We start from the raw sequence: 10,691 nt of genomic DNA on the forward strand, positions 1-10,691 counted from the left end.
CTTACTCAAAGTATTACCTGACAAGGTTTACTCTGAAGTGTATAAAAAATATTGGTACAAAAACCAATGAGCCATAAATGAAAGTAATTTCCACACAGCAGGCTTTGTTTTGGTATCTGCATCCCACATTTACTGCATTTGAGATCAGATCCCATGCACAGAATCGGATGACTGCAACCTTCTTTTTCAGAGACATTGAATAAATGACTTGAATTTAATGTTAAAAAAATTAAAACAGGTGGTAAGATTTAAATTTGAGGTTGAACTAACCAATGTTCCAGTTTAACAAACATGAAATTGTCCAGATCTGGAAAATACATGCTTCACATATGCTCCTGAGTCCCCCATCCCAAAATTTTCACCTGAAATGTGAAGAGAATAAATTTGTGAGGCCAAGAAAATAGTGCATATATGGCAAAAAGATTCCTTAAATTAAAAAAATACACATACACATTTCAGAGTATTTATGGAAAAATTACACAGTTTAACAAATTTTAAAACACCAACATAGGGTCAATTCCACATTACAGAAAACATATAGTGGCAATGCTGAAAAGTAGCAGAATGGTTACTTTTGGGGGAAAAAAAAGACAATGATTACAGTAACATGCCACATATTCCCCTGAAAAAAATTAATATTCATATGACAGAAGACTTCTAAGAGGATACAAATTCAGGAAGCCATGGAATGGTAGACTCAGAGGCACCTACAATTCAACACTTCATATGTGTTTCTCAAAGTTATGTAAAAACAATTTAGTTGTTTTAAAAAATTGAGATGCTGTTTTAAATTACTGCACAATACAGGGGCTATTCAGGTTTTCTCATTTTACTTGGACATAAAATATGTTTCTGCATGAAAAGAGTAAGTACTCATTCGCATGAAAAGGGAGAAAAATATTTCTAATCAACACTAAGCAGAAAGAAAGCAAAATTATAAATAGCCAGTCTACTCACAGGAAGATCTTTAATATTTATGCTTAAGTATATCTGAGTGCTTATCATCAAATCAAAGTGCAGTTAATTAAAAAAAAAAAAAGGAGGCAGCTTAAGAAAGTTCCAGTGTCTCAAAGAAAGCACTTTTTAAAATGTATATACACGAAGAACATTTAGTTATATCATAAAATATATGCAGCACTGTAGGATAAAGGAAGACTATTATAAATGGAGTTTTGGCCTTTTACCCCTACATGCTGCAACCATCTTCAACCTGCTGAACTTAATCTCAATAGTTACAGGAGTTTTTTGTTTTTCTTTTTTACTCCCATTCAGTTCACATTTCAGGCTGTTCAGCAGATGCCTGTGATTCTGGAGATTCAAATCGCTGGTGAAAGTTTGTTCTCTGTTTCCTCAGTTTTTCAGGTGCTTTTCTCCATAAAATGATCTTCTGCTGCTTGAAGTACCTTCTGTCTTCCTCATCAACAAGGACTAGATTCAAAAAGTACCTTACTGAAAATTTTTTGTTCACATCTCTCATTGTTGGAGTTGGGTCATATCCCACTAAAAATAGTCTTATTGGAATTGATTCACCTTTTACTGGTGCACCATCCATTATTTCATATTTGGCAATTGTTTCTGTTTCTGTTGTTGTACTAGGTCCAATCCCTGTGATCTCTTTTTTGATCAGCTGTAACTCCATATGTTGGATTTTTATTCTTACTAATAAAAAGTAAATTTTTCCAACAATCACATCCTTTAAATGATACTTTGATTTATTATATTCAAATTCTATGTGTAGACAATCTTCAATGTCCACTTCCATTTTAATAGAATTATTTACATCAGGATAGGTGGCAAGCTGGTGAACAATAAGATCATACTCTTTTACCAAGTCTGTCAGTCTTCTTACTATTGTCACTTTAAGAAAATACCTCAAGCGAACATTGGCACCAATATAAGATTCATATGGCTTTTCAACTTGCATGAATTCAAAGTCATAACTTCTGCTCTGAGTCAGTTCTCCAGGCAAGGCCAATTCTTTCACTAGGTTTACAAATTCATGAGTATTACTCTTGTCATTGAAAAGTTCAATTTGACCTACAAATTCAATTCTAATTCCTTGGTGCTCTAGCCTCTTCCCAGGTTGCTTAAAGGCTAGGTTTACCTTTCCTGAAACAGATTCTCCATCATAGAAAAGATAGTGTTTTTCTACTTTCCCATCTTCAGTTTTCATTTCTGCCATTTTCCTGGTTTCCCCATCATTAAGGACAACATCGATCTCACAAATTGGACCAAAAAAGCCTCCAAGAAAACTCATTGTGAGCGCCGCCGCCGCGTCCCCCCGACTTCACTCCTCTTCCCTCAGTTGGACCAAAAAAGCCTCCAAGAAAACTCATTGTGAGCGCCGCCGCCGCGTCCCCCCGACTTCACTCCTCTTCCCTCAGGAGAACTCCCAGTCCCGGCTCCCACCGCCCCAGCGCCCCGTCACGTGACCCGGGACCGCCCTCTTTTTACTTTCTTGACAAAGTTTTTTGATGCACAAAAGTGTTTAATTTTGAGAAGTTCCTATTTCTTTCTTTCTTCAATGCTCGTGCTTTGGGTGTAAGATCTAGGAAATTGTCTCTTATTATAAGATATTTCCCTACATTTTCTTTTAAAAGTTTTATGGTCTTATATTTAATGCTTAGGTATTTGATTCATTTTGAGTTGTTTGTATAGGGTGTGAGATATGGATCCTCTTTCATTCTTTTGTATGTGGATATTCAGTTCTCTAGGCACCATTTATTGAAGAGACTGTTCTGTCCTAGGTGAGTTGGTTTGACTGCCTTATCAAAGATCAATTGTCCATAGATGAGGAGGTCTATATCTGAACATTCTATTCCATTCCATTGGTCAGTGTATCTATCTTTATGTCAGTTCCATGCTGTTTTGACCACTGTAACTTTGTAATGTGCCTTAAAGTCAGGTAGTATGAGACTTCCGACTGCATTTTTCTTTCTCAGGAGATGTTTAGCTATTTGAGGCACCCTGCCCTTCCAGATAAATTTGGTTATTGGTTTTCCTATTTTCTGAAAAGTAAGTTTCTGGGATTTTAATTGGTATTGCATTGAATCTATAAATCAATTTAGGTAGAACTGACATCTTAACAATATTTAGTCTTCCGATCCATGAACACAGTATACACTTCATTTATTTACGTCTTCTGTGATTCCTTTTAGCAATTTCTTGTAATTCTCTTTGTATAAGTGTTTTGTATCCTTAGTTGAATTTATTCCTAAATATTTTGTTCTTTTGGATGCAATTGTAAATGGAATTTTTTTATTCATTTCCCCCTCAGATTGTTCATTACTGGTATGTAGAAACACTATAGATTTTTGAGTGTTGATATTGTAATTGCCACTTTGCTGTACTCATTTATTAGCTCTAGTAGTTTTGCTGCGGATTTTCAGGGTTTTCAACATATAGTATCATATCATCTGCAAAATGAGTTTTACTTCTTCCTTTCCAATTTTTCTTGTCTAATTGCTCTGCCTAGAACTTCCAACACAATGTTGAATAACAATGGTGATGGTGGACATTCTTGTCTTGTTTCTGATCTTAGGGGAAAGTTTTCAATTTTTCCCCATTGAGGATGATGTTACCTGTGGGTTTTTCATATATTCCCTTTAACATGTTGAGGAAGTTCCCTTCTATTACTATGCTTTGAAGTGTTTTCATCAAGAAAGGATGTTGCATTTTGTCGAATGCTTTTTCTGCATCAATCGAGATGATCATGTGTTTTTCTGCTTTGATTTGTTGATATGGCATATACATTAATTTATTTTCTTATGTTGAACCATCCTTGCATACCTGGGATGAATCCTACTTGGTCATAGTGTATAATTCTTTTAAAGTGGTGCTGGATTCGATTTGCAAGAGTTTTGTTGAGGATTTTTGCATCATATTCATTAGAGAGATTAGTATGTCATTTTTTTTCCTTGTAACATCTTTGTCTGGCTTTGGTATGAGGGTGATGTTGGCTCCAGAGGATGAGTTAGGTAGCCTTCCATCCTCTTCAAATTTTTTGAAGAGTTTGACCAGGATTGGTACCAATTCTTTGTTGAATGTTTGGTAGAATTCACATGTGAAGCCATCTGGTCCTGGACTTTTCTTTTTGGGAGCTTCTTAATAATTAATTCAATATCTTTACCTGTGATTTGTTTATTGAGGTCATCTATTTCTTCTTGAGTCAATGTTGGTTGTTCATGGCTTTCTAGGAAGTTGTCCATTTCATTTACATTGCCTAGTTTATTAGCATAAAGTTGTTCATAGTATCCTCTCATTGTGTCCTTTATTTCTGTGGGATCAGTGGTTATGCCTTCTCTCCCATTCCTGATTTTACTTATTTGCATCCTCTCTCTTCTTCTTTTTGTCAATCTTGTGAAGAGGCCATTAATCTTATTGATTTTCTCGTAGAATCAAAATCTAGTTTTGTTGAGTTTCTTGATTGTTTTCATGTTCTCAATTTCTTTTATTTCTGCTCTAATCTTTGTTATTTCTTTCCTTTTGCTTGCTTTGGGGTTAGTTTGTTGTTCTTCCTCTAGTTCTTCCAAGTGGACAGTTAATTCCTCGATTTTTGCTCTTTCTTCTTTTTTGATAGAGGCATTTAGGGCAATAAATTTCCCTCTTAGCACTGGCTTTGCTGCGTCCCATAAATTTTGATATGTTGTGTTTTCATTTTCATTTGCCTTGAGATATTACTGATTTCTCTTGTAACTTCTTCCTTGACCCACTGGTTGGTTAAGAGTGTGTTGTTGAGCCTCCACATATTTGTATTTTCTGGCATTCTGCCTATTATTGATTTCCAACTTCATTCCTTTATGATCTGAGAAAGGGTTTTGTATGATTTCAATCCTTTAAAATTTATTCAGACTTGCTTTGTGACCCAGCATATGGTCTATCCTTGAGAATGATCCATGAGCACTTGAGAAAAAGGTGTCTCCTAGCTGTTGTGGGGTGTAATGTTCTATAAATGTCTGTTACGTTTAGCTCATTAATTGTACTGTTCAAATTCTCTGTTTCTTTATTGATCCTCTGTCTAAATGTTCTGGCATTGATGAGAATGGGGAATTGATGTCTCCAACTATTATGATAGATGTGTTTGTTCCTCTTTTCAGTCTTTGCCTCATGTGTTTTGGAGCACTCGGTCTCGGTTCATAGATATTTATGATTGTTATGTCTTCTTGTTGAATTGTTTCTTTTATTAATACATAGTGTCCTTCTTTGTCTCTTTTAATTGTTTTACATTTGAAGTCTAATTTGCTGGATATTTGTATAGCTACTCCTGCTCTTTTCTGATTGTTGTTTGCATAAAAAATATTTTCTCAAACTTTCACTTTCAACCTATGTTTATCCTTGGGTCTAAGATGCATCTCCTGTAAACAGCATATAGATGGGTCCTGTTTTTCAATCCATTCCGCCAGTCTATGACTTTGAATTGGGGAGTTTAATCCATTAACATTTAGTGTTATTACTATAAGGGCAGTACTTTTTTCTATCATTTTGCCATTTGGATTTTATATGTCATATCTAATTTTTCTTCTTTTTACCTTTATTGATAACCTTCATTTCTACACTCTTCTCCACACCTCTCTCTCCTGTCTTTTCCTATCTTTCTCTAGTGCTCACCTGGCCAAGTTGACAACTGAATCTAACTAACACAACATGTGTTGTGGGTGCCCCAGAAGGAGAAAAGAAGGGAAGAGAAGGAGAAAAACTAATAAAGGAAATTATCACTGAAAATTTCCCAACTATTAGGAAAGACCTAAAATTACAGACCCAAGAAATGCAGTGTACCCCAAACAGAATAGATCCAAATAGACATACTCCAAGACACTAATCAGAATGCCAGAGGTCAAAGAGAAAGAGAATCTTGAAAGCAGCAAGAGAAAATGATCCATCACATACATTTATCACATGTTCATAGATATTTCTTCCAAATATAGTATCGTGTCATCTGTAAACAAAGAAAACTTTAATTATTCCTTTCCAATTTGGATGCCTTTTATTTCTTTGTCCTGCCTTAATGCTCTAGCTAGGACTTCTAGTACATTGTTTAGTAATAGTGGTGACAGAGGTCATTCTTGTCTCATTCCTGATTTAGGGGGAAAGATTTCAGTCTCTCTGCATTAAGCATGATGCTGGCTATCAGTTTTTCATATATGCCCTTTATCATATATGCCTTTTATCATATTGAGGAAGTTACCTTTGGTTCCTATCTTCTGAAGTATTTTTATAAAAAAGGATGCTGAATTTTGTTGCATGCTTTTTCAGCATCAATTGAGATAATCATGTGATTTTCCCTTTAGACTTATTAATGTGCTGTATTACATTAATTGATTTCCTTGTGTTGAACCACCCTTGCATTCCTGGTACAAACCCCACTTGGTTGTGGTATATACTTCTTTTAGTGGATTGTTGGATTGAGTTTGCTAGCATTTTGCTGAGAATTTTTGCATCTATATTCATTAGAGAGATTGACATGTAGTTTTCCTTTCTTGTGGCATCTTTACCTGGTTTTGGTATTTAAGTGATATTAGATTCGTAAAATTAGTTAGGTATTGTTCCTTTTTCCTTAATTTTTTTTTGGAAAATTTTGAGCAGCATTGGCATTAGATTTTCTGGGAATGTTTGTAAAATTCCCATTGAAGCCATCTGTTGAAACATCTATAGCTCCCTTCAATTTTGCCAATGTCTGCCTCATGTACTTTGGAGTTCCTTGATTGGAAGCATAAACATTTATGATTGTTGCTCCTTCTTGGTGAATTGTCCCTTTTATTAATATATAGTGTACTTCTTTGTCTCTTATGTCTTTACATTTAAAGTCTATTTTGTCTGATAGTAGTATAGCTACCCCTGCTTTCTTTTCATTACAGCTTGCATGGAACATCTTTTTTTCCATTCCTTCACTTTCAATTTATTTGTATCCTTGTGTCTAAGATGAGTTTTTTGTAAGCAGCATATAGCTGGATTATAACCCATTCTGCTAATCTGTATCTTTTAATTGGTAAATTTAGTCTGTTAACATTCAAACTTATTACAGTAGTTTAAGAACTGGAGTTCAAGAAACGCTTGACTCCACCATCGTATCCTTTTGATTTTGTAGGATCTATATATTCTTTTCCCTCTTTCTCTTTATCCTGTAAATTATCCTTTCTCATATTCTTCAATTCTGTGCCTTCCTCCAGGCCTCCCTCTACAATCTTTTTTTCAGTGGCAGAACTCCCTTCAGTATTTCTCATAGAGCCAGTCTTTTGTTGACAAATTCTTTCAGCATTTGTTTGCCTGTGAATATTTTAATCTTTCCCTCAATTTTGAAGGACAATGTGGCTGGGTACAGAATTCTTGGCTGGAAATCTTTCTCTTTCAGCATCTTAAATATATCATACCACTGCCGTCTCACCTAGTTGAGTAGTCTGAACTCAGTCTTATATGGCTTCCCTTGTATATAGTAGATTCTTTTTTTCTTGACATTGTCAGGATTTTCTGCTTCTATATGTCATTTGAAAGACTAATTGCATGAGTCTTGGAGAAGGCCTTTTTGGATTTATTCTACTTGAAGTTCATTGGCTTCTTTGATTTGCATATTTATGCCCTTTATGAGGTTGGGAAATCTTTCCCTATTATATCCTCCACTAATCTTCTTAGCCCTTTACTCTTCTCTTCTCCTTCTGGGACACCAATGACTCTTATATGTGTATTTTGTTTTTTTTTTCCCATCATTTACCTGATATCCAATTCAAAATTTTCCATCTTTTTTGCCATTTGCTCTTTTGTGTGGTTGAAATCAGTTGTCCTGTCCTTTAGTTTCATTTATTCTTTCTTATACCTCTTCCAATCTGCTGTGTGTGGCTCTAGTATATTTTTTATTTGCTCTAGAACTTCTTTAATCTCTGTGATATCTGCTATTTCTCTCTTTATTCTTTCAAATTCCTCTTTATGCTCTTCTAGTATCTCCTTTATGTCATTTGCCATTCCATTGATTTTATTTAGCAGAGTTATATGAAGATCTTTGATTAGTTGTCTCAAAGTCTGTGTATCCCCCCAGCATTTTAATTTGGTCATTAGGCTAGGCTCTATCTGACTGCATGCTGATATGCTTAGTGATGTTCTGTTGCCTTCGAGGCATGTAGATATCTTGATGGGTTACTTTGGAAGTTGATTGCCTTCAGTAGTCTAGAGCTCTGTGTTTGTGGGATGGATGTGGAGCAGGATGTGGGGCATGGGGCAGGGCAGTGACAGGTTGCAACACAGTTATAGGCACAGGTCAGGGATGCTGTGCTGGTGCCTGTGAGCATGGGAGGCAAGGTGTGGGGTTGGGAAGGTGCTTTGCAGGGTTCATGTGGGAAGGGTGCAGCTGAGCCAGGCCTTGGGGCTCAGAGCAGGGTGTGGCATGGGGGATGCAGAGGTCAGGCATGGCAGGACGTGTATGGGTGCGGCTGTGCAGATGCATAGGGGCTGGTGGGAAGGCAGGATGTGGTGAGCAAGTGGAGCATGGGAATTGTGGGTGTCTGGGTGTGGGGTGTGTCCCTGCACAGTGGGGGGGGGGGTGGTAGTGGTGGTGCAGGGGTCCTGGGATGTGGATCTGTGAATGGGTAGATGGGGAACAGGTCGTGTGGGTTATAGGACCCGGATCGATGTCGGGTGATGTCGGGTGGGGGGGCCCAGGTGTGGGGGTCTTGGGGCAGGGGTACAAATGTGTGCAGGTGTGTGTGGGGGGGCTATGTAGCACAGAGGCGCACATGAGGACCTGCCAGGTATGGGAGCATGGCCCTCGTGTCAAGGGGTGGGGCGAGGGTATGCACGTGTTTGGGGCAGGGGTTTGGGCTGCAGTCAGTGCATGGATGTGTGGGCGTCCTGAAGGGAGGCTGTGGCTGTGCAGTGCACGGGTCTGGGGAAGCAGGGCTCTGGAGTGCGGGGGTCTAGGAGGCAGGGCCCTAGTGTGCACTACACAGAGTTCCGGGGCAGCAGTTCAGGGTTGCTTCTGCGTGGGCTGGGGGCAGTTGTGTCCCAGATGCACAGGTCAGTGCTTGTCCAGAGCTGGGGAGTGTGGCAGGGTGTGCAAGTGCACGTGCGTGGATCTGAGAGGGCTGTACGCTGATATACACCTGCGTAAACTCAGGGGTGGAAGGACGGGGTTGTGAGATTGCACGGGTTGTGGTGGGTTTGGTCGGGGTATGAGGCGAGGATCCACAACCCAGATGTGCAGTGACTGCCTGCAGGGGGCAGGAAGGGGGACGTGGGGGTCGAGGAACGTGGTGCATTTGCGAAGGTCTCAGGAGGGGTGAGGCAAGACTGTGCGCTTGCATGGGAGAGGTGGTGGGGCTGGGGCAGACGTATGCGGGTCGGTATGGGGGGCGGGGACACTTGGAGTAGGGGGCGTGGGGCGGGGCAGGGTGGGATTAGGTGCGTGGGGTGTAGGGTGAATTCCAGGCTGGAGGGTGGAGGCAGTGCACGTGAGGGTAGCATGTTCAAGGACTGTGTCTTCACTTAATTCCTTGTCTCCCTCTCCCTGTCCGTGCACTCCTGAGGGCTCCAGGCTTCCATTTCAAAAGGGATGCATCAGGCTGTTTGCAAAAGGTGGGCAGTCTCTGGTTCTCTGCATCGGAATTTTTCAGCTTTTGCAACCAGGGCTTCCTATGTGGTATAGAAAACCCTCCCCGGCCACTTATACTGTGGAAATGCCATTCCAGTCACCTTCCCATCCATCCCTTCTCTAGCTGTTCCTTAGAGTAGGGAACTTGACTTATCTTGTTCCACTATCTTCCTGGAACTTTGGATTTCTTTCTCTCCTTCATTTTTGAAGGACAGTTTTGCTGTTTGTATCATTCTTATGTTTTTTTTTAATAAAAATTTCTGCAATCTGAATTTTATCCCATTGATGTATATTCTTATTCTTATGCTGCTACCACACTTTTTTGATATGTTATTCATAATTGACATTTTTTCTTCCAGCACCTTAATTATGATATCCACTGCCTTCTGCTGTCCATGGTTTCTAATAAGGAATCAGATGTTTTTCTTATTAAGAATTTCTTGGATGTGACACTATTACTGTTTTCAAAATTCTCTTTTTGCCTTTGGGTTTTTGACAGTATACCATTATGTATCTTGGTGTGAGTCTTTTTGAGTTTAATTGGAGTTTTTTTAGCTTCTAGATTTGTATATTCATATCTTTCATCATATTTGGGAAGTTTCATTATTTCCCAAATTTTTCCATTATTTCTTCAAATATGTTTTTGCTCCTTTCTCTCTGTCTCATCCTTTGGGGGCTCCTTTTATGCATATTTTGGTATGTTTGTAGTTCCCAAAGGTTCCTCAGGCTTTGCTCAGTGTCTTCTTTCTTCTCCTCAGATTGGCTAATTTCAATTTTTATGTCTTTAAATTTGCTAATCCTTTCTCCTATCTGCTCTAATGTATTATTGATCCCTCTATTGACTTTTCATTTGTTTGTGCACTTTTCATTTCTAGAATATCTATTTGGTTTCTCTTTATAATTCCTATGCTAATTTTGTTCCTAGTTTTCTTCCTGAATTCTCTTTAGTTATTTGTTCATGCTTTCCTTTAGTTCACTGAAGCTATTTAAGAGAGTTGACTGATTTTTGATTCCAGTGTCTGCAATTTCTCCTGGATAGTTTCTGTAATTCTTGTTTTGCTTTGACTGGCACATATTTACATGCCTTCTTGAATGTTTTGTAATTTTTTCCTTGAGA

General features: G+C 38.4%; 1 pseudogene across 1 annotated transcript; it reads right to left on the bottom strand.

The window, feature by feature from the left end:
* Window positions 1-241: 241 nt before the first annotated feature.
* On the bottom strand, window positions 242-2,295 carry LOC143682365 (vacuolar protein sorting-associated protein 26A pseudogene; annotated as a pseudogene). Its single transcript, XR_013175096.1, has 2 exons — window positions 1,263-2,295; window positions 242-362 (listed from the first exon to the last, which is right to left on the bottom strand). The product of XR_013175096.1 is annotated as a vacuolar protein sorting-associated protein 26A pseudogene (transcript).
* Between the last annotated feature and the right edge of the window lie 8,396 nt (window positions 2,296-10,691).

Source organism: Tamandua tetradactyla, chromosome 5, assembly GCF_023851605.1.
Source record: "Tamandua tetradactyla isolate mTamTet1 chromosome 5, mTamTet1.pri, whole genome shotgun sequence".
In the NCBI taxonomy this organism is placed as follows: Eukaryota; Metazoa; Chordata; class Mammalia; order Pilosa; family Myrmecophagidae; genus Tamandua; species Tamandua tetradactyla.